General features: G+C 35.1%; 1 long non-coding RNA gene across 1 annotated transcript in view; it reads right to left on the reverse strand.

Annotated features, from left to right (window-relative positions):
- Positions 1-8,336: 8,336 nt before the first annotated feature.
- LOC140602188 (uncharacterized) overlaps positions 8,337-26,815 on the reverse strand; it is a 130,697-nt gene continuing 112,218 nt past the window's right edge. Inside the window, exon 5 of the long non-coding RNA XR_012005157.1 lies at positions 8,337-8,469. This is a non-coding gene — a long non-coding RNA (uncharacterized lncRNA). The remainder of the gene's footprint in view (positions 8,470-26,815) is intronic.

The raw sequence follows: 26,815 nt of genomic DNA on the forward strand, positions 1-26,815 counted from the left end.
AAAGGTATAAACATCAATACATTCAGAATTAGGAAAGACCCAATATAGATGCACACATAAGAAATGTATAGCGTATAAGGTAAATGCAAAAAGTCTTCATGCAAAAGAGGTGATTTTTAGAGGTCAGAGGTTCTGTACAAGCAATCTCTGCCCGTAAGCTATAGAACAAAAACAATTCACATCTATACTTCTAAACTGAAATAGGATTTTAAATGCCTATCACCACGTATAAAGTAACTCATCTCACTTCCAAATGGGGAACACTGAACAGGGCAACAATTAGTTGATTAATTATTCATCAGCATTGCCAATGTTCTTACAAAGTTTGAAATATATTGAGCAATTGCCCATATTTTCTCACTTTCACAAGGGCATTTGCTAAGTGCCTATTAAATGAATGTAACTAATCATGGTCTATGTGTGGAAATTGTGCATAAATGTATCAAAATTCAAATCACCACCCCATTCAACCCATAAAATCCAGCAGGTGGTCTGAAGAACATTTAAGAACAACTAATCTACTAAGCAACCTCTATCACCAGCTAAATAACTTTCAGCAAGAACCTTAATTATGTGCAGGTGCAGATGACTGTACCCATAATACAGTTAAATGGCCACATCCAAGATATTAAGCATATGTAATTTTGAAGTGGAATATAGTAGGAAGGGAAACTAACCTCTACTGAACCAAGGCTCTGAGATAAAATAACTTAGTACACAACACCAATGACTGTGGTAACTGGAGTTTTAACCTAGGTCAGTGTGACAACAGTCTACACTTTCTCTACTTCCTCACTATATCTTTCCATTGCACAGAGTCTATTAAATAAACTTTGAGATCTGCTTCTGTTTGAATCTTGACTCACCTCTCCCTCTGGCTCTCTTGTTCAAATTTTCTAACCATTCTAGTTGCTCCAATACCTATAACTATACTTTTGAAAGTTCAGCTATGGGGCTTCCAGATTCATGATGGTATAATACAAAAATATCTATTCCTTCTCTTCTCAAATATCACCAAAAATCAAAGACCTAGGACAGAAATGCAAATCCATCTTAAAAAAAAAAAACAAATCTTAGATAGCACTTGTAACCCCAAATTACAAAGTATGAAGATGGAAAGAATATAGAGAAGAGGTAAAATTACTTGGCATAAAGGAGGAAGAGCAATCTTGCGTTCCTGGAGAGTGGGTATTTTACTGGGTTTCAGTGCTTCTTCATCAATAAATTGGGAACAAAAATAGCACACAACACAGCACTATAATAAGAATTAAATGAACAAAGAAATTTGGTGTGGGTTGTAGAAATACCTACAGAAAATCTCACCAGAGAAGTTCACTAGATAGACACAGATGGAAATGCAGGCCTGAAGCTCATGAGGAATGCCAGGGCTACACTGGTACAGATTTGGGAGCCATGGACACATGACTGAGAATTGAAGCTGTCTGAATGGAGTATGTGGGAGAGGGAAGAGGTACAACAGATGGGACAAACACTCAAGAAACTAAAATCAATCATAATAACATTTACAGTAACAATAACTTTAAAATGAGAACTTAGTACAAGGCATTGGGCTAACCACCTCATATTGATTTCTCCTTATATCTGTCAAAAGCTATATTTGATAGATGCTATTGTTCTGATTTTACAGATGAGAAAATTGATAATGACAGTAACTTTTTATATTTGTTGATATTATTGTTTTTCTGAGCTATTGCTAGAATGCGTGATTATGTGCCACTCAGGTTGTGTTGTTTGTGTTGTACATTGTGCTGTGAGAGATAAAAGACATTTGAGAGTCAACAGGCCAAGTAAATGCAAGGGATGGATATAGTCCAGAACAGACGGGCAGTATCAGTAATACCCAGAAAATAAGCGAAGAGAGTATCTTCAGATGAGAAAGATTTGAACATGCCCAGACACCTCCTAGTATATAGTGGTATATATAGTCCTTCAGGAATATGACTTCATTAAATACATACATATTACACACATACGTATATAAGAGATGGACAAAGAGCAGTAAGAGACAACTATATAGATCAAATGGGACTAAGATATAGCCTGGGTTGGGAAAATACACCAGAACTGAAACTAGAAAAAGCTATTTTTAGTGTAGAAGAGGTTGGTTCCTCTGTCAAATCAAGCCAAACGAATCTGTTTTAACAGAATAAGTTCTAAAAATAAACCTACTTAGATGGTACAGAGTTTGAATCATCCTATCTATTTCTAGGGTAGTCAGATAAAGATTACTGTTGTTGAGGATTTTAGGCTGTCAGAAGAGATTGCAAATTAATATGTCTATATCAAAGCCCAGACTGTTATTGTCTCTCCAGACATAAGTTGTATGAAATATACTAATTATAAGGAGGACAAATTTGTAGGGGTATAGTTTTATCACAAATGAGGGAAAAAATTCAGTTTCAGACACACTAAGAGGCCAGTCAGAAAGTCTTTAAATGTTCTTCCTTCTTTCCTTTGCTCTTCCTGCTTCCTCTTCCTAATTAAATATATACTTCCATTTATTTTCTCCACTATCCATCAAGCCTGCTTTTAAAAAATGGATCAATTATTCACAAACTGCTCTCAAAAGAGCCAGCTGTTTGACCAAATCCAAAAGATTCCTGGGGAAAAAAAGTCATTTTCCTGTGTAGACTCAGCCAAAGTGCAATAACCGTGAATCACCATGTCACTTGAAATGTAGAAGAAACACTGATTCAAACATCTGATACGAGTGGAAACTGTATGAAAGACAGTTAGCCGTCCATTGAAAACTGGAGTTTCTCATTTCATAGGGAGGCAGAACTTAAGCATAAACTATATTTTCCACCCTCCCTTGCATAAAATTGTAGCCACATGACTAGATTCTACCAACAGGATGTGAGCAGCAATTATTTATGCAATTTCAGGGCCAAGGCTCTTAAAAAAATTGGTAGCGGATTCCTACAGACCACCCACCAACCAGAAGCATTTGTGTTCGACAGTTATATAAGTGAAAAATAATATTTGATTGTGGTAAGCCACAGAAATTCTTTTCTTGATGTTTTTGTCATTTCAGCAGCATCACAGATATTTTTTCTGAAGTTATAATACTATTTGGTTTTGGGTTTTTTCTTAAGAAAAAGGCTTTGAGTGTTAGTAACAGAATCTCTAAAAAGTATGTTAGGGCAGGGGTGCCTGGGTGGTGCAGTGGGTTAAGCATCCGACTCTTGGTTTTGGCTCAGGTCATGATCTCAGGGTCCTAAGACCGAGTCTTGCATTGGGCTCTGCACTCAGTGCAGAGTTGGCTTAGGATTCTTTCCACCACCCCTTCCTCCTTTTCTTTTCCTCCCCCTGCTTGCTCATGCACTCTCCAATAAATAAATAGATTGATTAATCAATTAATTAATTAATGTAAGGAGAGGGAACTTCTGGATGTTGTAAACACTTAAATATTCTTGTGGATAAATAAACTACCATTTAGCATTTGGCATTACTAAGCTCTGTTCTAACCATCTTCCATTGTTATCTCATCGTATCCTCACAGCAATCTGATACTGTCCTATTCTCTCCATTCAAAAATAGCAAAATGTGACAAATGACACTAAACAATTTGCTCATGATCATCCAAAACGTCTGTATCATCAAAAGCTTTAATATCTCTATGTACAAAACATGTTGTTCTAAGACTGTCTATAAAATACTCCTTTTTAGTATTGAACAGCAGCAATAAATCTTTAGACTATTCATTGAGGCAAGCATTTACAATATAAGGACTACCTCACCATTAACTTTAAATAAGTATATGAATTTCTCAAATGAAAGATATTTTAAAATGGGAAATATAAATAATTTTTATTTCCTTTCCCTCTTGGGACTTTATAAAAAGATATTTTATTTAAACTCAATTTGCCAACATATAGAATAATACCCAGTGTTCACCCCATCAAGTTCCCTCTTGGGACTTTTATAAACCTCAGTATCTGAGAAATAAGTAGCCTCTGACAGTATTGATGTGATCTCCTCTCTGTTAGAAGTTACAGATTAAAGAAATTTTAGTTTGAATAAGGTCATTACATAGAAATATATCAACAAAGGCCTTCCAAGCTAAGAGGTCAGTATCCAAAAAAGCATCTCTGTAACTCAATTTAGATGTCTACCTTGGTGGGCCTCATCTTCATAAGGAGGAGGTTTCAGAATACGCTACAGGAAAATATAACTCTTTATTTGAGTAGAAATCAGCATGAAAATACAGATTGTGCTTACTTGTTTCTTGTAATTCTTGCTTCTATTTTTTTCCTGGTTTATTATTTTCTTGTATCATGCTATTATTTCAATAAACCTGTTTCTTTTGATAAAAGTCTCCTCTGAGTTCCTGAAGAGTTATATATCATTGGCCTGTGCTTTGTATACCTGCAATCTTACTGCATTTTCTGAGTTGTAAGTAACCCCTAAGGCACTAGTTCTTGAACTTTAACATGCATAAAGTCATCTAAAAAGCTTATTAAAGTATAGTGGGTACATCACTGGGTTCTATCCAACATATTCCAATTTTTTGTATCTGTGGTGAGGAATCTTCATTTTAACAAATTAAATTAATTTAATGCAGGTGGTTTGATCAAACTTTGAAAAAAGGAATATTGGATGCTATTCTACCCAAAATTAGTTGCCCTAAGGACAAGTTAAAAGGTACTATAAATTCTCATACTTAAACACACTCCATAAACATTTGTAGGTAAATATTTTTCTTTCCCCTTCAAATTTAGCTATACTCACTTCTAAGAAAAAAAAAATCCCTCAGTAATCTCTGTATACTCTTGATCAAGTTGGATACAGTAAATCTAATCTTTGAAACTGCTGGCTGTCTATAAAACATCAGTGCAAGCTTAGCACCTATTTTTATGGATACAGCCACATATTTTTACATTTCCATTACAGGTCATGTGACTAGTCAACAGGAATATATGGATTTAATTCCATATGGAACAAGACAAATTATAAATAAGTAAATACTTCTTACATTACACAAGAGAGGTTTACAGCTGAAATGTATATTAGGAATAATTCAATAAAATTATGTTCAGGGAGCATATGAGTTTATATAAAAATACTTTTATAAGGCTCATAGTCAATTAGAAAGCTATGAGTTTAAAATCATTAAGTTGGTACTGGGAGGCTTAGGCAGCCTGAATTCAATTAGACTAGTTTAGCTTAGATAAACTAGATAGATAAGTAGATAAATAAGATGTATCTTATGTGTATACTTCAGTAAAAAATTTACTCTCCATAAAACCAGATTATTTTTTCATGTTTATAGTCCTCCCAAAAGTTAATTTGCTTCTAAAGAGTTTAGTATAGTGATTCATTTCACCTCTGAGTCAATAATTTAGTACCTATTGCTCAGTCTGAGGAATGGCAGAGCAAGCATGACTAGAGGTTAAAGAAATAGGAAGTTTTGCATGCTCAGGACTGGAATGGAACATGGGAGCTCCTGGGGAAAGCTTCAGGAAGATTATTTTTTTAATACTTTTTCAATCTATGTTCAGAAAAAAGGTTGACTGCCACATTGAGAAAAGGAAGAATTAAGAGAATAGGTATTTTTGTGGTTGAAAGAAATTGGTTAAACTCAAGCTCCAAACTTGCATCTCCCACTAAGAAAATGAAAATCCATAGCTCCGTGGACCAATTCTCCTTTTCAGAATGGCCACTATTTATTTACTCAAGCAAAAACATGCAAACTCAAAGTGTTTATCAAACATTCCTTCAGCCAAATACAATATGCTCCCTAAGAGAATTTCTGTTATCTACAATGTTTTCTCCATCTCCTTACATTTCCAATGTAACCTTAGCATTCTAATGATACATTAAAGATCTTCATAAATTGCTATTTCAGGCAACATACCCCCAGTCCACCCATTAATACAGCATTAAATGTGTTAGGTAGTATCGAAATATATGGATTCCAGTTTGTTAGCAAAGCAAGTGAAAAGGCAATGGACCCGGAAAATAGAGAAGTATAAACTACTAAGTGGTACATGAAGTAAAAAAGGCAAAGTAAGGAAGGTAAACAAGAGTTAGGACACGAGCTATACTTTCTCTAATAGCTACACTTAATCTCTTGAGTTCTTGCTTTTTATCTCAACTATGGCTCGTGTAAGCTCTTCTTGGTCATATAATTTGTGTACTTATCTCTTCTTTCAAATTATAAACAGTTTCTTGTTTCTCTTTGCACCCTCCTCAATTTTTTTTTGTTTTTTGTTTTTTGTTTTTTTTCTCATTTGCTCTTTAATATTAAGGTTACAGCGTAAAGCATGTGCAGCTATTGAACCAAGTTACAGTGCTGCCTTTCTTTTTTTTTTTATTTTTTTTATTGGAGTTCAATTTGCCAACATATAGCATATTGCCAACACCCAGTGCTCATCCCGCCAAGTGACCCCCTCATTAAAAATTTATATATTGTAGAGAGCAGTGTTAACTGAAATTAAATAAACAAACTTAAGGTTGAAGATAGAAATCTCTGCAGTTCAAGATCCTGAAAGTGTGGATATCCTGCAAACTGATCAAAATGAAAGGGTGATGAGGAAAGTGAGTGGCTGAGTTTTGAAACTGAATGTGGTTGTAGAGTTTGAGGGACTCTAAGAACTCTATCAACAGCCTTAATTAAGATTCTTAATTACTAAAATAATGTCTAGCATTAGAATACTATGGAAACAGAATATCTAATGGAAATAAGATGTGTTTAATTTACTGAGATAAGGAACAGTAAAACAGATGCTGATAGACAATTGTCATAATAAAAGAGAAGTGTCATGCTTAGATGGTATGGACCATAAAGAAAGAAGGATGGGTCAGTCAGTTCTGGTGTCAAATCAATGGTCTGGGGGCAACAGCAGAGAGCATGGAATTTACTGACTTTGTCTTCATTTTATAAGATTTAAAGATTCTTTCATGGCAGGATGCAACACATTGATACTTGAATAGATGAAACACAGAACTATTACAGCTCCAAAGTAGAAAAGCCTGCTAGGCAGTGCTACACACAGGGTTGTATCCCAGAACATGAGCTGGAGTGGTAGTAGGAGGCAGCTTATGTGTGGTTCCTAGTTACCTAGGTTTCTAGGGCTCCCAGTGGATTGGCTAATTGCATAATTTTCGTTTCCCAGGACAAAGGCATAAGAGCTGTCCCAAGTTATCAGTACTTGGCTCTGAGGCATTTAAGGTAGGAATATAGTGGATCTGGACTATGAAAACCCAGTAAGAGAAGTGGTTGTGGTGTGGACTCAATTAACTAATCAAGAGATGGTTCAATCTCTAGCTAGGACTTCAAAATTAGGTCAAGATAACTTTAAAGAACAAAACAAAATTCTATTACCATCTTGACTAATGAGTTCAGGGCAAGGGAAAAGAGGCTTGCTTCCTCCCTTTCCAGGATTAAAATTCATGGTCAGATGCTCTACCAACATAGTTATCTGATCTTCCCCCTTAGAATTGTGGGTTTGCATTGACGGAGAATCTGAGGAGTATTTGATCAAAGTCTATATCATCATGTATAAACCATTAACAAATACTGGAAACAGAATTAAGCTTATCCATTAAACCTTTAGAGAAATATTTTTGGAACATAATGAAGTAATACTACAAAAACTGTGATCAAGTGCATGGAATTCCTAAATCTGGGTCCTCAATTATCAATTGCAGATCTACTGTCCACAGAGCTCCACCTTAATTTCAGGCATATTGACTGAGTGGATATATCCTAAGATGTGACATGGAACTCTGAAGAAATGTTCCTCTAATTCTGGTTTCCCTCCCTGAATGCTATGTATGACCCCATCACACAAATGCACACCACACCCTCAAACACACACACACACCAGACCTCTGTTAACATTTTTACCGGAGTAATTAAGTTATGTATTATATAACTTTGATCTCTTTCCAAGAGAAGATTAAATGGTAATAATTATAGAAATGGTTGCAACATACCCTAAACATTTGAGACATATTCATAAAAACAACAGAAACATCCCTGATACTGCTTTTAGAGGTATAACTCTGGCCCACATGATCACCATTGTGATCTCGTATAGCATAGTATAGTACATTTATTGTTCCAATACCTATTTGATTCTTAAAAATGAAACTAGTGTCAAAGAAAATTACACAAGGAAGACTTAATTCAAGACTACTATCATAGAGTAGAGGGATTGAACTCAATTCTATGAAACAAAAAGAAAAGGGATAGTTTTTAAGCACTGGGGTAAGCCAATGGAAAAGTACTGAAGAAAGGACTCTGGTGGGGAGGTGATCAGTGGGATCCGGGCCCCTCAGTGTTGCTGTTTGGCACTTACCTAAATTAGGCTTACACAGAGACTGGGTAGTAGAGGAGCCATCTTTCTTGATGATTACATTTCAAAGGGATGGTTCCCAGGTCCAGGCTAAAGAACACTCTTTGGTTGTAAACCGGGCTACAGGCTGAAAGAAGACTTATATCTAAGAGACAGAGAAAGAATTGACAATACCAAGTTTTTTAAAGCGAATGCTCTAAGAAAAAGAAAGTCAGGTGCCTACAATCAGGAAGAAAGCTTTCTGAAGTTTAGTCAAGTTAAGAAGGAATATTAAAGCTATTTGGTTACTTGGAAGATAATTTTTTATTCTTTCAACTACATTATAAATTTTAATCATTTGTTTTCATAGCTGTGTAAGTTAATGTCTCTTCATACAATATTTATTCATCAATTTATTCACACATTTATCAGATAACTACTACATAACATACACTGGACTTAGCCAAGGAGATTATATATTTTAATAAGAAATTTTAAATATTAACAAAACAAAGAGGGAGGGGTAAATTATTCCAGGAGGGTGAAATTAATCCTTTTACAAAGAATTTTTTTTTCCTAAGTTATCTGCCTTTTTAATCTGCATTTTATTTTATTTTTTTTAAAGATTCTATTTATTTATTCATGAGAGACATAGGGAGAGAGAGAGAGAGGCAGAGGCACAGGCAGAGGGAGAAGCAGGCTCCATGCAGGGAGCCTGATGTGGGACTCCATCCCAGGACCCCAGGATCACGCCCTGGGCCGAAGGCAGGTAGGTGCTAAACTACTTGAGCCACCCAGGGATCCCCTAATCTACATTTTAAAATCAGATAATGTTCCTCAGGATGCATTCATATTCCAATTTTTAAAAATCTTACAAAATTTAACAATGTATAGAAAGTCCTGTTTTTCAGGTATCAAATTTATAAAAGAAAATGTACAATGTTCTTGACATTTCCTATTTTGTTTTATTCTTAATTTGGATTATTGTTCCTGTTGAAAACCAACCCTAAATATTGGGTTCTCTGCTATTTGACTATAAAGCTTTTGTTTTATTACTGAAAAAGAATCATTTTTGTAATACATACTTTATTTAATTTTTTTTTTCCTCCTAGAGCAATTAAGCTAAACCACAGGTAAATTTAGTTTTGGTTTCCATCTTTTTGGTCATTCTAGGAACGGAAATGTCATTTTGCATTCTACTTTTAAAAGCTTCCTGCTATTGACTAATAAATACATATGTAAGCAATCCATTGTTCTTTAGTGAAACCCCGGCTACTGAAAGATCAAGCAGAGGAGAGGACAATTACCCATCTTTGGAACTAAGATTTTTAAAAGAGATTTTTACAGAGGGTGTTTTAAAACCTCTTTATTTCCATTAAATATACCCATTGTTATAAGCAACAAATACATAAAGATATAGGAATGGGGATGCAAAAAGCCCGTTTTTCTGGCTTATTTCACAGCAATAGCATTTCCCTTCACACCTCGCTTATGTTTTTGAAACACTTTAAAATTTTTACACTACTTCATCACACTATAGAGTCTAAAAAGTGTAAAATTTGCTTTACGACAACCAAACTGAACCAACTAAACGTAAACTAATATTTCATAACACCCATGTATTTATTGAATTTTGCTTCTTGTTATATGATGTATAAAAGGGTCTTATAAATTATTGAATACCCAACAAAATAACTGAACTTGACAATTTTCTAAAACTACATATAAAAAATTCAAGTGTTCTGAGAGCTAGGCTTTTCATTTGAGTGGTAAGGGGAAAACAATTTTAAGACAGAAAGTAAGTGGAATTTTTCATATATAAAGTCGATATTATTGATTTTTAAAATGGTAGTTCTATGATTAGAGTGCCACCTAGTGGGGACATGCATTAGACAAGGTGTGTTTCAGCAGTTCTAACAAGGCTGTTCCCTAATTTTCCAACATTTTGGTAACCAAGTGAGTTGCAAAAATAAAAACTAAGATACAGGAAGACAGTTGTAGTTCTGATGAGGGAGCTTTTCAACAACATGGAGGGAAAATATATTTACCCTGAAAGCTAACAGTGTAATTTTACAGTTTATCTTTTGAGAATTGCAGACTCGCTGCACAGATTCTCAGCACAGATGACTGCATCTACTTCCTTCTCTCACATACTAAGGCACTTGACCAACTCCAGCATAGCTTTTATCAGCTCAAGGTCATGTCCCTAGGATGACAACTACAAGCCCCTTAAAATATCTACCTGAGAAAGCTCAGTGTTGCCAAAAGAATTTACTGTTTCTTCTAGCCAAAACCTGACTTTAGTACCTGACCTCCTTTATCTCAGAGCATTTACTTTAGAAAATACACTATGGTAAATCCTCTCTCTATCCCTTAGAGATGCATCTTCTACAACCCAGAAATGTCTTTCTCAGGGACTTAGGAGTCATCGCTTTGAAATGTAATCAAGAAGGCTAGAGCCTCTGTGGGAGGGTAGGAGCCTACAATAAATGCCACTTAGCAGACACAATGGCCCGACCAAAGTGACCAACCTCCTCTACCTAACATCCCTCAGTATGTTTCCTTTAGCATCCCATAGCATTTTAAAAAGCTTCCCATCGTTTGTTTCAGTAGTTTTGAGCTTTTTATACTGAAGTCTGTCTCCCCTACTGCAACAGTCTGGATAAAATCTGTCTTGCTCTCTTGAACAAAAATCCACCTTTGTTTCTCTGACACTTCAAAGCTGGCAATCTAGGAAGTGATTCAGAAGGCTGAAAGAAGGGGCACCTGGGTGGCTCAGTGGTTGAGTGTCTGCCTTTAGCCCTAGGATAGAGTCCCCGCATCAGGCTCCCTGCGGGGAGCCTGCTTCTCCCTCTGCCTGTGTCTGCCTCTCTCTGTGTATCTCTCATGAATAAATAAATAAAATCTTCAAAAAAAGAAAAAGAAGAAGGCTGAAAGAAGCCCATGGAAATCATCTGTCCCTACAGTTTTCAGGCAGTAATTTAGGCAGTGTAGAAAGCCAAACATTATCACTTATCTGCTGAAACAATGGCATCTTGACTTCTCTTAAAAGCACTTCCAATAATGAGTTCTCTTTCATCACTAGAAAATGTGTCTTATTTTCTAACTTCCTATATTTTATCATGTAAATTCTGTTTCTCTTATTTTTTCCTCCGTGGAACTAGAGAAAGAACCTATGGATTACAGAGTCAGGCCTTAAAGAACATACATAAAGTAGGCCATTGTATAGAGGACAAAACTAAAAATTTTTTAAAGCCCATTGCCTAAATTAAAAACATATATTAATACCAGAACAAAATTAGCCTCTATGTCCTGACTTAAAGCTTAGTAATCTCTCTACTCTACAACAATGTATCTCCCTGCTTAGGGTATGGTCTTCCAGATAACTGAAATCAAATATCATAAGATATGTGGTTTGTCCTCAGTCTTGCCTTCTGAAAATATCAACACTATTAAAATTCCCACCTAATTCTTCTTTTTTGGTATATAGTACCTAGTACAGTATGAACACATTACACTCAGTACCTTTTGAGTGGCTCTACTCATCTTAGGTACATCTAACTTTTTTCGCTCCCTCTTCCGCTGATTTGACATATGTTCACCAGAAGAAAATAGCCTATGTATGTTTATGGCTTGCAATGATTATTGCTTCATTTAAAATATATTAAGAATAAATCACTCTCGTTTTTATAGTCCATCAAGTTGGACTTCAGCAAAGTACAGCAGTAAATGTGGCAAGTAATGATTTATTCTGTGAAAAAAGAATGAGCTTCGTATTCTCGGATGGTTTAGACAGATATGAAGATAAAACCCTTAGTGACAGAAAACTGTAAAATTTTGTGGTTTCTCCTATAGAATGTAAGCCATGCCTATGCCTGTATCCCATTCCTCATTAACTTCAAATACGTGTGCCTCTGTCAAGAAGCTAAAGTACTTGACACCACATCCTTATTATTGCTATGCTCAATTTATCAGACACAAAGTAGAAATTATTATAGAATCATAGTTTCTGATTTTCATTATTGTTGTTCCTAGGATCAAATTCTTACTTGTACATATAAATATTAATTCAATCAAGAGGGTTCTAAAAATATTGGCTTCTCTCAAATAAGGTCTTCTAAAAAAATCAAACTATTGTTTGTTTTTCTGACTTTGATGCCACTTAGAAACACTGACCTGTAGGAGACTTATGTCTGGATCCAATTGTCCATTTTATGCTAACTCAAACACACGAGATAGTAGGCAAACACTCAGGCTACAACAAAAAAATAAATCACTGTGCTTCCAAGAGATATGTGAAACAAAGCCTGTGAAATTGAGAGATGCACAGTAAAAACTCAGAATATGATGACCTAAGACAAAGGATAGGAATTCAGCCAAAGAAATCTTTATTTATATATAACAGCATATTCTATTATGATTGCCTCTATTTCTCTTTAACTTAAAAAATACATTTGATGCCCAATTCATAAAATACCCCTTAGTATCTGTAAATTCTCTTTAAAGTCTAAACATGTATAATGTAAACAAAAAATGTACATTTTCTTGCTGAAACAAATACAAAAAAAATCTAGAAATCAGAGGTACTTTTCTTTAACAATCAATTCCTTATTGGTTTGAATAATAATTGCAGCTGTACGGAAAATATCAATAGTGGTGAGCACATGCCATTATGTGTAAAAGGCTGTATTTTAATTATCTACCTTTCTATCTCTCCCACTACGATGTCCCTTTAGGGACTAGGTCTTACTTATCTTCATAACCCCATCATTGAATACACTACCTATCACATAGGAGCTCAATAAATGTTTGTCCATATAAACTAACTATACCCAAGTGCTTACTGAATTGGTGATTAGAGTCAGAAAAACCTTACAATTTTTGTTCCTCTTGGTAATTCAGTAATTGGCAGAAGTTGGTATTCAGGTTTTGTATCTGATATAACCTTCACATGTGCCCTAGGATATGGACCAAAATACAGCTAAGATTTGTTTAATTTTATACACATTGAATTTAATCTGACATTAATAAGATGGGATAAAAAGCCCCTTTCTATTCCTCTAACATGTCCCCCAAGTCCCTACATTCAAGCTTTGATAATATTCTTTCATGGCCTGGGTACATCTTTTCTCATCTCACTACTACTCTTGCCTGCAACTATTATCCAACATTCAAGGCCCAATTCAAATCATACCTCACCCACAAAGCATAATATCATGTCCAGAGCATTGACATAAGATAGAATTGCTTATTGTTTTTCCATTATACTTTCTCCATCTGTAAACTGTACAATATCATTGTGATGACAATATTTTAAACCCTGAACACTGCACTGGATAATACATATTCCTGGCACTTTTTGTCTTGGGGTCCCCCACACCATAACTGACACTTACTTATATCAGCAAACTAGCATGAATTTCTAGGCATTTTCCCCAGACTCTACTTCATTAACTTTCAATTGTCTGTCCTCACCCTTACCTATCTCACTCTTATGTTTATATCCTTGTACTCTTGGCCTTGATATATGTTTTGTTGTTGTTGTTGTTATCCCTCAGTTTTGGTTAGGTTTTTTGAACTCTGCTACATTCTCCTCAGCCCTGTTAATTTGTAGCCTTTCTCAGCTTGAAGTGAAAAATTCCTCCATTTCTAACACATTTTATTACTCCCTCAGCTCCCATCCCATCTGGAAAAGAATTTAGGCAGTAAGCACTAAACGTGAGCAATTGCTAGAAATGAATCCCCAGTTAAAGACCAGGCTCCTCTCAAATATAGGGAAGTTTGATTTCAAGGTGGAAGGAGTATCCAAGCCAGTGGAATTTCTAGAGAGCTAAGACTTCTAGCAAGAGTGTGGGTCCCAGTACTGTAGGAGCAGTATGTAAAGATAGAGAAAGAGGGATGCTACTTCATATATTCATAAAAGTTTCCACAGAGGAGATGTTACTTAAGTAGAGACAAGAAAGAAGTCAGGATGTAAACCATGTGGTAATCTGGGAAACAAGCATTCCATAACAATGGAAGAACATCTATAATTTCCTGACATTGAATCTTTCTTATAATGTTGAAAGAGCAACAAGTAAACTAGTTAGTTGGGCAAAATGAGTGAGAATCATGGGGGTCAGAAATAAGGTCAGGGGTGCCTGGCTGGCTCAGTTGGTTAAACATTTGACTCTTGCGGCACCTTGGTGGTTCAGTGGTTGAGTGTCTGCCTTTGGCTCAGGTCATGATCCCAGGGTCCTGGGACTGAGTCCCACAACAGGCTCCCCATGGGGAATCTGCTTCTCCTTCTGCCTATGTCTCTGCTTCTCTGTGTGTGTCTCTCATGAGTAAATAAATAAAATCTTTAAAAAAATTGACTCTTGATTTGCTCAGGTCATGATCTCAGGGTTGTGATATTGAGCTCTATGTCAGGCTCCATGCTCAGTGTGGAGTCAGTTCACTTGAAATATTCTCTATCTCTCTCTTTCTCTCTCTCTCTCTCTCAAATATATAAAATCTTTGAGAAATAAGGTCAGAGAGTCTAGCTGATATAAGATCTGGCAGGTGATGGTAAAGACTTTGGATATCATACTAAACCTGAGAAACTACAAAAATGCTGAAAATAGGAAAGCGACATGATGAACTTTTAAAAAATAACTCTGACTTCAATATGTGCAGGGTTCAAAACATTACATATGAAGAAAGCCATTCGAGTAGACACAGATGGCAGCTTATAAAAAATCAATAATTGAATGCTAAATGTCAAACCAAATATACACAAAAACAGGTTCTAGTCCTCTAGAATTATTCCAAGATTTGCCATTTCAACTTATGACTCAGGAAAATATAAACTATAAATATATACATGTATAAATACATATATAAATATATACATACATAAATATGCATGGATTGTTATTTTACTTTTCAACTTACCATGAATATTTAATAAGTAAAATTTGAATGTGTAAATTAAAGAAAAATATTTCTATTAATCCTATTTCGAGGAAGCATTTTCATATTTCTTAACTAACTCTTTTAATTAAACATTTTAAGTATTTTGAAAACATACTCTTGAGGTATGGGACTCTAAATGGTCTTTCATACTTCAAGGAAAAGGAAAAGTACAGAATTAGATGATTAAAATAGATTAGCTAGTGCTAAACAAGTAAATGTAGAACAGCAGAAAGTGAAGCAAGTTAACTATCATTTTTATCAAACACTATATAAATACCTAGCAAGAGATAATGTGTAATACACAAGGTTGATAGCAGGATCATAGCACTTAGGCTCAAATCTTTGATTTTCTATCATCAGTGCCATTTTCATTATTAGATCACAGGTGAGATACTCCACAGGTGTTAGGACTTGCTGATTTTATCTCGTTCTACTGGCAAAAAGGAGTGATTAATATCTCTGACTGCAGGATTAAATAAACTTGTTAGGACCCAGGCTCCAGCAATTGCTAAACATATCACCTTGAATAAGTCATGTAACTACTGTAAGTCTTAATGTCCTTATCCATGAAATGACATTACAGTTCCTATGTCCAAAGGTTGTTCTAAAAGAGATCATTCCTCTTTTTAATTTTTTTTAGATTTTTATTTATTTATTCATGAGAGACACACAGAGAGAGAGGCGCAGAGACACAGGCAGAGGGAGAAGCAGGGTCCACACAGGGAGCCCGATATAGGACTCGATCCCAGGACTCCAGGATCACGCCTGGCTGGAAGGCAGGAACTAAACCGCTGAGCCACCCAGGGATCCCCTAAAAGAGATCATTCCTATAAAACATTTATATTAGCCTCTGAAATAGAGTAAAATACTTCTCAAATATTGCTTGTGATTACTTCTGGGCCACCTTGTGCTATTGCTATCAAAACACAATGATGATCTCATTGAGTCTAAAGAAAATGCAATTAGAAAGAAGGTGTTGGTTAAAATGTGTATTTTTATGTCAGTCAAAAATTAGATTTTGTCACAAAATAATATATAAAATAGTATACTCCTGATGATATAATTTTGCCTTTTTATAAATAAAGTAAAAGAAAAGTACACAAGCTAAGGATCAGTTTTCCTGATGCTGTTATAAGGTAAAGTAGATCTATCAATATCAATCTAAATGTTAAGGCATGTTGATTAGGGTCCTTCTATCACCACTTCTCTCCATCCAAATCCTATTTGTCTTTCAAGGGCCAGCTCATGTGTCACACATTAAGGTCTTGCCAGCCCATCAGCTCTGTGCCATGATAACTCTGTTAACACTTCCTTATGTTTATTACAGCTCACTAAAAACGGAGAGCAAGGCAGGAGAGTTCATAGAAATCCCTCTCAAAGCACTCAGACCTCATTGTGAAGTGCACTTCAGCAGCCATCTGAAGGCTAAAACCTGAGCAGAAGATCTGAGAGAAATGCCACTCTGAACTTTTAGACATTCTCCAACAGTTTGGAGCTGGTCAACAAGACAGAAAGGGAACTGCACGCTGCAGAAAGTTTCTTAGTTAGCAATGCAGCATAAAGTAATCACCTGATAGATCAGACTCTAAGCCCTGCTAAAAGAGAAATCTCAATTCTGCTCTCAAAATATTTGAAGCAAATGGTGATCTAAATGTAAGCAAAGGTGCAACAAAGCCTAAATACAACTTACCTGCGTATTATATTGATTCATCCCCTCCCCAAACTGGCAACCAAACAAAAGGAGAGGCATTCCTTTTTCTGGGAGTAAATATTCACTTCAGTATCTACTATTCTTTCACCCTATAGTGTCAAGCATGCAATAAAAATTACAAGATGTAAGAGAATGTCACCCATTTAATAATGAGCAACATTATTAAATTATTAATTAATTATTATTAACATAGAGAAAAGATAGTCAATAAAAACAGAAACAGAGATAAATATCTTGTTAGGGTTGTGGGACAAGGACTTTAAAGAAACTGGTAAGTATGTTAAAGATATACAAGAAGACATTCTATTAAATTATTTATTTGCATACTTAATTATTTTGCTTGGCTGTATGTTCAAGAGAAGGGTAGGGAAATTTTTAAAATTTATCTATGTAGCCGCAGTCCATTGCTTTGTCTTTAGTAATATTCAACAGCTCTTTTATTGAAAAAAATAAATAACTATGACAATGTATTTTTCATGTCTTTGGGAAAAAATCTACGCATACTAAATATCCATGATGATACATAAAGTATGGCCCCCACATGTTCCATAAATGAAATAGTAGTCTGAACTTAGTCTCATCACTGTGATAATGCATGAATCTGCCTCAATCATCGAATTCTTCAGTTAAGAAATCTTTGTGAAAGATACATCAATAACACTGATTTAATTTTTTAAGCTGAAGTTATACAATAGTTCCAGGCATTTGGGGGCTACATAACAATACTGGCTAAATTATGGATGAAAAGGACACATCCACTGAGAAGAGCTATCCATCATACCATTTGCCAGAGATTAAAGTAGTACTTACAGATAAATTCCCTTATGGTGATGCTTTTACTTATAACCAATTCCTAGGTCATTAAATGTTCTGAAGTAATATAGAGAGGGTTACATAAATCTAGCCTCAGTCATCATTTTTCCCTTTCAAAGGAGATTGATGGCCTTATGGGTATCTACCTATCCCAACATTTTTGGAATTATTTATAATATATACCAAATCTCCATAATGATACCCCTTCTTCCCTGAACCCATGGAAGGAAGTCATGGATATGAAATGAAGGGAGTTGGATTAGAAAAGAAGAGGAAATAGAGAATTGGTCCCTTTCTTCCCCCTTTCTCAATAGGAATATAAGAAGATAGGTGAGAGAAAAGTATGATAAAAAGATAGATTTAGGGATTCTCATTTTTCTACTTCTCATGACTAAGCTGCAAATGGGTAGTATTCCTATCCAATTATATACAGGGGTGGCCAAAAAACATCACAACCACTGTTAGCATATCTGGGGAAGCTAAAGGTCTCTTGAAGAAGTCTAGCAACTAGTTCATTTTTATGTCCATCATGGTATATGACTAGTACACCTTTGGCAGAAAAAGTTATCTGAAAAAAAGAGTCTATGTGGTACTCTGTGTCCTCATGGCCTGCTCAAGGCATGTTAATGATTTAGATGTTCCCATGTACCCTGGTAAGGGAACACACCCTCCTACACACTTTGAGGGATCATAACTTGTAGTGAGGATAGAAACACAAGCTTTGGCCATAGTTGCCACTCATTACTCAAAAAAAAAAAAAAAAAAAAAAAAAAAAGCAGAGATACCAGACCATAAGCTACCCACAAGAGAGATGGGGAATTCAGGATATACCATTCTTTTTTTCCCCACCAGCCCAAATCATATAGCCCCCCACTCTGTACCCAGGTATCATTTGGCATACAAGCAGATTATTGGGGAATATGAAAAGCCAAGCATTTGCCTAAAGGAGATCAAGTCACCCACAGAACACTATTTTAACCAGAAAAAAAAAAAAAAACAGTGACACTGTTAATTGATATGTTTAAAGTTCTTCCAATTTAACAATCATGGAGTTAAAGGGAAAGAGGAGGATTACACCTGTTATAGAGGCAAAAAATTACATTTTCTTTGCACATTTGGTTTGGAATATGAGTAAATGTTACATCCTCACTGTGGAAAAATAATCAAAACAATAGATAAACTGATAGATGATGATAGATATGAATATATCAGATATATGGGTATAGATGATTAATAAAGATATAAGGTGAAATGGAGTTGAATATAGATACAGCTGTAGGAATAGACATAGAAATATCGATACAGACATAGGTATAAAACACCCCACCACACAAACAATAAAGAATTAGTCTTATATAAAGTTATTGTTTCACAGATACTGTTCCTGGATACAAAACTGTCCATGTGGCTTCTCCATGCATGTCCCCCTCAAAAATAGAATTTAAAGGAAAGAAACAAATACTGTTGAACACCTTACACATGCTAGATTCTGTTCATATGCTATCTCAGGTAATCCCCAAACAACTATGAGGTGGATGTATTATTAGTTCCATTTTAGAGTTGAGAGCACAAAAATAAATAATTAATTAATTAAAGAAATTAAGCAATTTGTTTAAGTCCAGGGAGCTTCTAGCAACAGAACCAATGTGCAAACCAGGTCTGTCTAGGTTTGCTATGTGAGACTGACTCTTGAAAAGAAAGATTTTAAGAAAACTAAGTAATTCTTTCTGCATATCTGATATATAGATTCCCTTAGGATATCATGGCACAATTTCAGGTATTAGTCAATTTATTATACATTTATTTCCTAGACAATATTACTGCAGCCTTTGGGGGATTTTTAATTCCTCGGCTCCTTTGTATAGATTCAGAGCAATTATACTGTGGTTTTTACATAGTGGAGGAAAGTTAAACATTCTGAACAAAGGAACAAAGTTTTAAGTTGCTTAACATTGCAATTTGACTATATTTAGCAGGTAGACGAAAATATTAACATTATGTCAAACACAAAATATTGGATCTCAGGTGCTAGATCAACAGTCACAAGAGAAAATAATCTTAGGACTTCAGCAGAAGCTTAAACACCATGAAGGAACTAAAGCTAATCATCCTCCCTAAAAAGAGATTGATTTTAAATGATTCTGGATAAGACAATTCTGAAACTGTGGCAGATTCTATTCTTAAAAAGATATGCAAACATTCCAGATGAATGAGATTAAATGAGAAAGACCTGACATTCTCCATACTGATCCATGAGAAGGATAATGTGTTCACAAGTAGTGCTGCTTTATCTTGTATTTTCTTCCCAGATTGCTGAAGAAGGGAGGAATGTTTAAAATCGATAAATAACACATTGTTATTTTTCTTATGTAATGATAGAAAAAAATATTGACATAACCTCTGCCTGATTCTACACTCAGAGCCAAAGATGAGGTACCTAATGCCACTACACATGAACAGAAAAAAGCTAGAAGATATAAATATTCAAGTGAATTAAGAAATAAATAGCAATCTTTTATAAAAAAAATTACTTTCTCTAAATAACTGGAGACAAGATAAAAAGATCAATTCACTTTTGCTTATTAGAGCAAAAGTCTTCTTAAATCCTAAGACTGATCTGTAAGATTTCATTTAAAATTCCAGAAAATGTAGAATTACGTTTTAATTTCAGCTTTTCTTGTTGTTTTTTTCTCTTTTTTTCTTAAGCAAAATCCATGTATTAAATCTAAAGTAAGGGATCCTTGGGTGGCACAGCGGTTTGGCGCCTGCCTTTGGCCCAGGGCGTGATCCTGGGGACCTGGGATCGAATCCCACTTTGGGCTCCCGGTGCATGGAGCCTGCTTCTCCCTCTGCCTATGTCTCTGCCTCTCTCTCTCTCTCTGTGACTATCATAAATAAATAAATTTTTAAAAAATTTTTAAAATAAATAAATAAATAAATAAATAAATCTAAAGTAATATTTTTTAATTTAAAAAACTACCACTGTCATTTCCATTGACTCAACAAGTATATTGAAAAATCCTGCCTTCTTGAGGCACTTGGCTGGGTCAGTGGGTAAAACACAAGACTCTTGATCTCAGGGTTGTGTTCAAGCCCCTTGTTGGTCATAGAGATTGCTTTCAAAAAAGCCCTGGTTTCCCGAATATGATAATAGTTTAGAGTAATGCTACTCAAAGTATCCTCAAGGGTCACTGCTGGTCATAGAATTGTTACTCATATGCTATGAAAAAATTTGGAAATTGGGAGTAAATGTTTAGAAATTTTTATAGTACCAGTGTAATTTTACATCTTTTGAGTCTAAAAATAAAACATACAAGCTTGCATTTCATTTCTCTAGTATTCATTTATACTGTACTTTATAAAATCTTTGGACCGTAATAGTTTGGGAGGAGAAAAACAGGTCCTTCCCTACAGATAAGATTTGGAAGCACTGCTTTAAGGATGGATGTTGGCAATAAATAGAAAGTATATTGAATCTCAACTCTGCTGAATTCTAATTGTATGACATTGGGCAAGTTACTTCAACTTTAATTTCCTCATCTGAGGGACACCTGAGTGGCTCAGCAGTTGAGCGTCTGCCTTTAGCCCAGGGAGTGATCTGGGGTCCAGGGTTCGAGTCCTGCATCGGGCTTCCTGCAGGGAGTCTGCTTCTCCCTCTGCCTGTGTCTCTGACTGTCTTTCTGCGTGTCTCTCATGAATAAATCTTAAAAAAATTAATAATTTCCTCATATGAAAAATGAGTACCTACTGGATATGGTTGTGGGATCCTTAACCAGCAATATCAGGGTCACCTAGGTATTTGTTAAAAATGCAAAATCTCGGACCTGTCTCAGGCGTACTAATTCATAATCTGCATTTTAACAAGATCCCTAGGTGATGCATGTGCACAAATACAACACTTGACATAAAATGACCAAGAACTATTAGCTGTTGTTTATATTCATCATAATAATATGTAAGTATTATTGCTTGAAATAGAGGATGATATTCAGCACTCATGTAAATATAGAGACATACAAATCAAAAAATTAACCTTCCATTATTTTTCAAGTATCTAAAAATTCCAAAATGTAATACAAATTCTGTGGATACTAGTAACAAAGAACACACGCTTCTCTTCCTCAAGGATCCCATGTGATAAAATGTAAGCCAAGGGCATTTAATAGAAATAACAAAGTGTTCTGACTTCTTGGTATAGCCAGAAAGAAATGATTTCCAGAGGAAAATGGATAAATTGAGGCAAGGCTACTTTAAGATAGTATTCTTGCACAAAGAGTAAATCTTATCTGAACTGAAGGTGCAAAAAAAAAAAAAAAGGCAAAGGGGGAAAAATATCAGTCTGTGCTCAGCCAATAACAGTTGTGTATACTTGGTCTTATATAAATAATAACCAGAATGTTCAAGGGTTGAAGTGTTAACTTCAGCCAAATTCCTAGTCCTTTCAAGTTACCCTGCTGTGACTCGGCAGTACAGAGGTCACATACCATTTCAGCTGCAATAGCAAAACTCAGTGGGAAGTCAAGAATGAAATTGCTTGCTACTTATCTCTAGATCCTCCGTCTAGGTTTCTGAGAAACCATACAAAGGTAGCAAATATAGCTTAGTAATGATTTTTCAGAATCAACACATGAAGGTTAAGACAAGAAAGAAAAGGAGCACATTGACATTTGCTATTTTTACATCCCAACAATTTACACAGATAGTGTGCCTCAGCTGAGTAGTGCCAGTGATGCTCCAGAGGCCACAGGAGATATCTAATAGGCCTAGTTTCCTACCTAACACACATCTGATTGTTCTCTTCTGTTAAAGCCATGTACACAGATGGCCCAGAGCAAAGAAACATAAACACTGCTAAGTCACCACTTCACTTATAATACCTTTATTTTCTTTTCAATTCCTCATAACTGACTTTTGTAATAGCTGAAGTCTTACAAAATGGAAACTTTAGACACAGAAAATACTTTTCTGTGATTCTGAATACCAAGATTCCTTCCAGATATGGACAGTTACCTAGTCTTCACCCTGCACCACTCACTAAAAAATGGATATAAAAGAAATAAGAATTTTCTCTAGTTGTGATATTTACTGGAGGTCCACAAAGAAAACACGCAAAAATACTATTTTTTTGCAGTGAATCCGGATACCTGCTTTCCCCTCCCAACTTCCATCTACTTTTTATTTTGTCATGTTTAACATAGCATAAACAGTATCTTGAAAATCTGAGGTCCACCAAATGTATCCGGTAGCTTAAAGACTCACATGACACTCAAACAACTGATTTGTAAGTTTTAAAAATTAATTGAAACTGGATAAAATTCAGTCCTTTTATTTCTTAAATGTGTAGGAATAAGGTGCATTTTCTTATAACTTAAAATTCTTTATATGTTGGGAAAGTGAAAAAATCATTTGAAAATATTCCAAGACTTTATGAACCTGGCCCCAAATATACTGTCTTTATTATTAGAAACATGAAATAGCACATAGATGCACTTAAATAATTCCATAATTTGTTTCATATGCCATTCTTATACTTGGTAATACAGTGTCATTTTAGAAATGGTTCCTAAATTTAAAATTACATGATTAGTTTCCAAGACTATATTATTACTTTGTTTCAGTTCCAAAAAGCAGTTGTGAAAACTTTTTTTAAATGTCATGGTATTGCCTAATTTTCTTTGTAAGAATCTTCCTGAAGTACATGTGAATAATTGTGTTAAATTATTCATCATGAAAGTTAATTTGGCAGTTAATTATAATAAAGGAGAGGGTTTCTGAATGTAATCCAGGAATTTAATGCCTAAAGGATAAACTACACTGACAGAATTTGTCCTTGACTGTGGCCTTACTGCAATAAGCTAACCCCAAAATTAACATTTCATACTTTTAAAAGCTAAAAAGAATGATTATGTTTTTTGACAACACGGGAGATACTGAGTTTCTTCTTTCACAGGAGCATGAAATAGTGAAAGTTGAACATGTTTTGAATGAATTCCTAATTTCGCCTTTCATCAGCTGTGTAATTAGGGCAAATTGTTGAACTCTCTGAGCTTCATGATTTTTTTTTCCAGCTGTAAAATGTATGTAGGGGTGCCTGGATGGCTCTGTTGATTAAGCATCTGACTCTTGATTTTAGCTCAGGTCATGATCTCAAGGCAGAGATTGAGGCCCACATTTGGCTCTGCACTGGGCATGGAGCCTGCCTGAGATTCTCTCCTTCTGTCTCTCCCTTCACTGGTGCTTGTACACGCATGCGTGTGCTCTCTTTCTCTCTATCTAAAATAAATAAATAAATCTTGAAAAAGTAAAATAAATTATGTAATGTTTAGCTTTGTTGTGATGAGTAAAAGAAATGAAAAGCAGCTATATCTGTTTCTGAAATCTAAAAGGCACTCAGTAATTTTTAGCTCCCTTCCTTTCTTCTTCCTCCTTCACAGTGGGAAGAAAGGAATGTTTGTAATTCCCTCAGGGTCCCCAACAGATTTTTTTAAATTATATTTTATAACATTAATTGGCTGGTAATTTTTTTCACATGTATTAGCCCTCTTAATATTTCCAATAACCCTGTAATAGGGGTAAAGCAGGTAATTATTCCTTATTTACAGGTAAAGAGACAAGTTCAGGGAAGTTAAATTCATTAACCAAGTTCAAACAACTAGAAAATGACACAACTGAGATACAAACCCATGTCCAATTTCTTTTTCTTTTTTTCCATAAACCCAGGAATCTTTATTTTTTTAATAATAATAAATTTATTTTTTATTGGTGTTCAATTTGCCAACATACAGAATAACACCCAGTGCTCATCCCGTCAAGTGCCCCCCTCAGTGCCCATCACCCATTCACTCCCACCCTCCACCCTCCTCCCCTTCCACCACCCCTAGTTTGTTTCCCAGAGTTAGGAGTCTTTATGTGCTGTCTCCCTTTCTGATATTTCCTGCCCATTTCTTCTCCCTTCCCAATTTCAAAGTCATTCCCCACATCATCGGTTCCAAAGCCAGGCCTACACAGTACTAGTGCTCAGTGATACAAAAATCTTCTCTAAACTGGAAATATCAAGAAAATTATATAATCAGAGAGTTTTTCTATAAGTAAAATATGTTTATATTTTTAAAGTTTAGCAGTCGTGCACATTTTAGGGATAAATATATATTTTTTTTATTTTAAAGCAGTAGTGAGAGTAGATGGTAGATGTTTCTAACGTCTTTTTTTAACTAAAATTATACATCATTAAGACTATATGCCTCTATTTTTTTTAGTTTTACTGAACTGTGAAATGCAAAGTTCTAAAAATCATACACTATGCCATGCTACTTTATTATTCTCACTAGTAATAAAAAAAATCAGACTGCACTAAAATAACATGAGATTTTGAAATATCACTGGCTCCAGAGAACATATAATAGTGATGTGAGTAAACTCTATTCTTATCAAATATAAACTAAAAGTTCCAAAATGGGTATTTTAGACTTTTTAGTAGATTGCAATGGTGGTAGTTTCAGCAGAACTGTGAAGTTTAGCGACATCAAATTATTTACTAGTAACAAGCTTATGTTTATAGGACAGATGAGATTCCAGTGGCTACGGTTGACCATCAGATGAGTAGGCCCCAGTGGAAGCACAGCAAACATGACTTGCTGTAATGAAGATCCATGGGATCCTCAGAGTAATCAGACCATATTAAGGTTAACAGGTACTAACATTGTACTGCTCTAGTTTTCCAAATTCTTTTCTAAATGTTTACTTTCCATAGTATGAAATTCTCCTTATCCATTGCTAGCCACATTGGTGAAGTATCTGACTGGGCAAAATAATGTTTAAATGGCCCGAGATTTAGTAACCCGGTACTAATGTTTTCTTACGTAACTTGCCCTCTTCTTCCCCAGAAACAAAGCTGAGTTGCCTTGATCCAATGCTTCCTAACTGCTCTGTGTATATCATCACCTTGTACTTCCATCCCACAAAACGATCCTCACTTCATTGTCTATACCATCAGTGCATATACAGTTATGGCATACGGCTGGCACTCAAAAAGTGAATTCATGAATTAGCAGATTAATTAATTAATTAGTGGTGTCTCTACTACAGTAAATCTGCAACACCTTTAGTGGATTTCCTCTACAGAGATGAGACATAGCGATACGTTCCCGGAGGGTGTCTGAAGAGGGCAGCCCCAAGACATTACAACAGAACTTCAGAGCCACAGAAACACTATCAGGATTTGGAGATCTATATTCCAAATTGATTTACATTTATAAAATTCAAGCAATCTTATACTGATATATGATCTCACTGGTTTATAATTATGTAATTTTACAATAAAAAAAGAAAGGAACATCTCATTTGACATACCTTTATCAATAGGTCCTTCAGAACATTTCCTTGATGATATAAAGGACCATGTGTTATCAAGTTTTTAATCAAATGGTACTAAATACATTAACAATGCAGGATAAAATGTGTGTTATTATTTATGGTAACTTTAAAATAAAACTTAGAGATATTAGAGTAGTTGAGAGATCAGATGGATATAATCTACTTTCAATGGATTTTTTTTCAGAGGTAATTATAAATGGCAAATCTACAAACAGCTTTGAGATCTTCTGAAATACAGTCAAAATTAAAATGATACTTAAAAATCTAGAATACAGGTGAAGTCCATGGGAGTCAAATTATGGGAGTCAAATTATGGAACCTATGCTCTCATGACTGAATTTAGCAGAAGTCCTTAGGACAGTAAAATAAGCTGCAAAATACTAAAAGGGAGAATTCTATACTTTGATAGCACACAAAAACTTTGTAAGTGTGAAAAAAATTTTCAGTATCAGTGTTTAAGACACTACATCTTTCTTTGAAAAAACAAGGAATGTAATATGCTTTATGAAATATGTTTATGTGAATCATATCTCTACTAGGTAAAATATACAAATGAAAGCATTAAGGGATTTCAGATATAAAGAAATATCTATAAATTATCATAAGACTCATCCAGGGGTAGGTCAGTCAGTTAAGCATCTGCCTTTGGCTTAGGTCATGTTCCCAGGATCCTGGGATC

The sequence above is a fragment of the Canis lupus genome, chromosome 13, assembly GCF_048164855.1.
Source record: "Canis lupus baileyi chromosome 13, mCanLup2.hap1, whole genome shotgun sequence".
In the NCBI taxonomy this organism is placed as follows: Eukaryota; Metazoa; Chordata; class Mammalia; order Carnivora; family Canidae; genus Canis; species Canis lupus.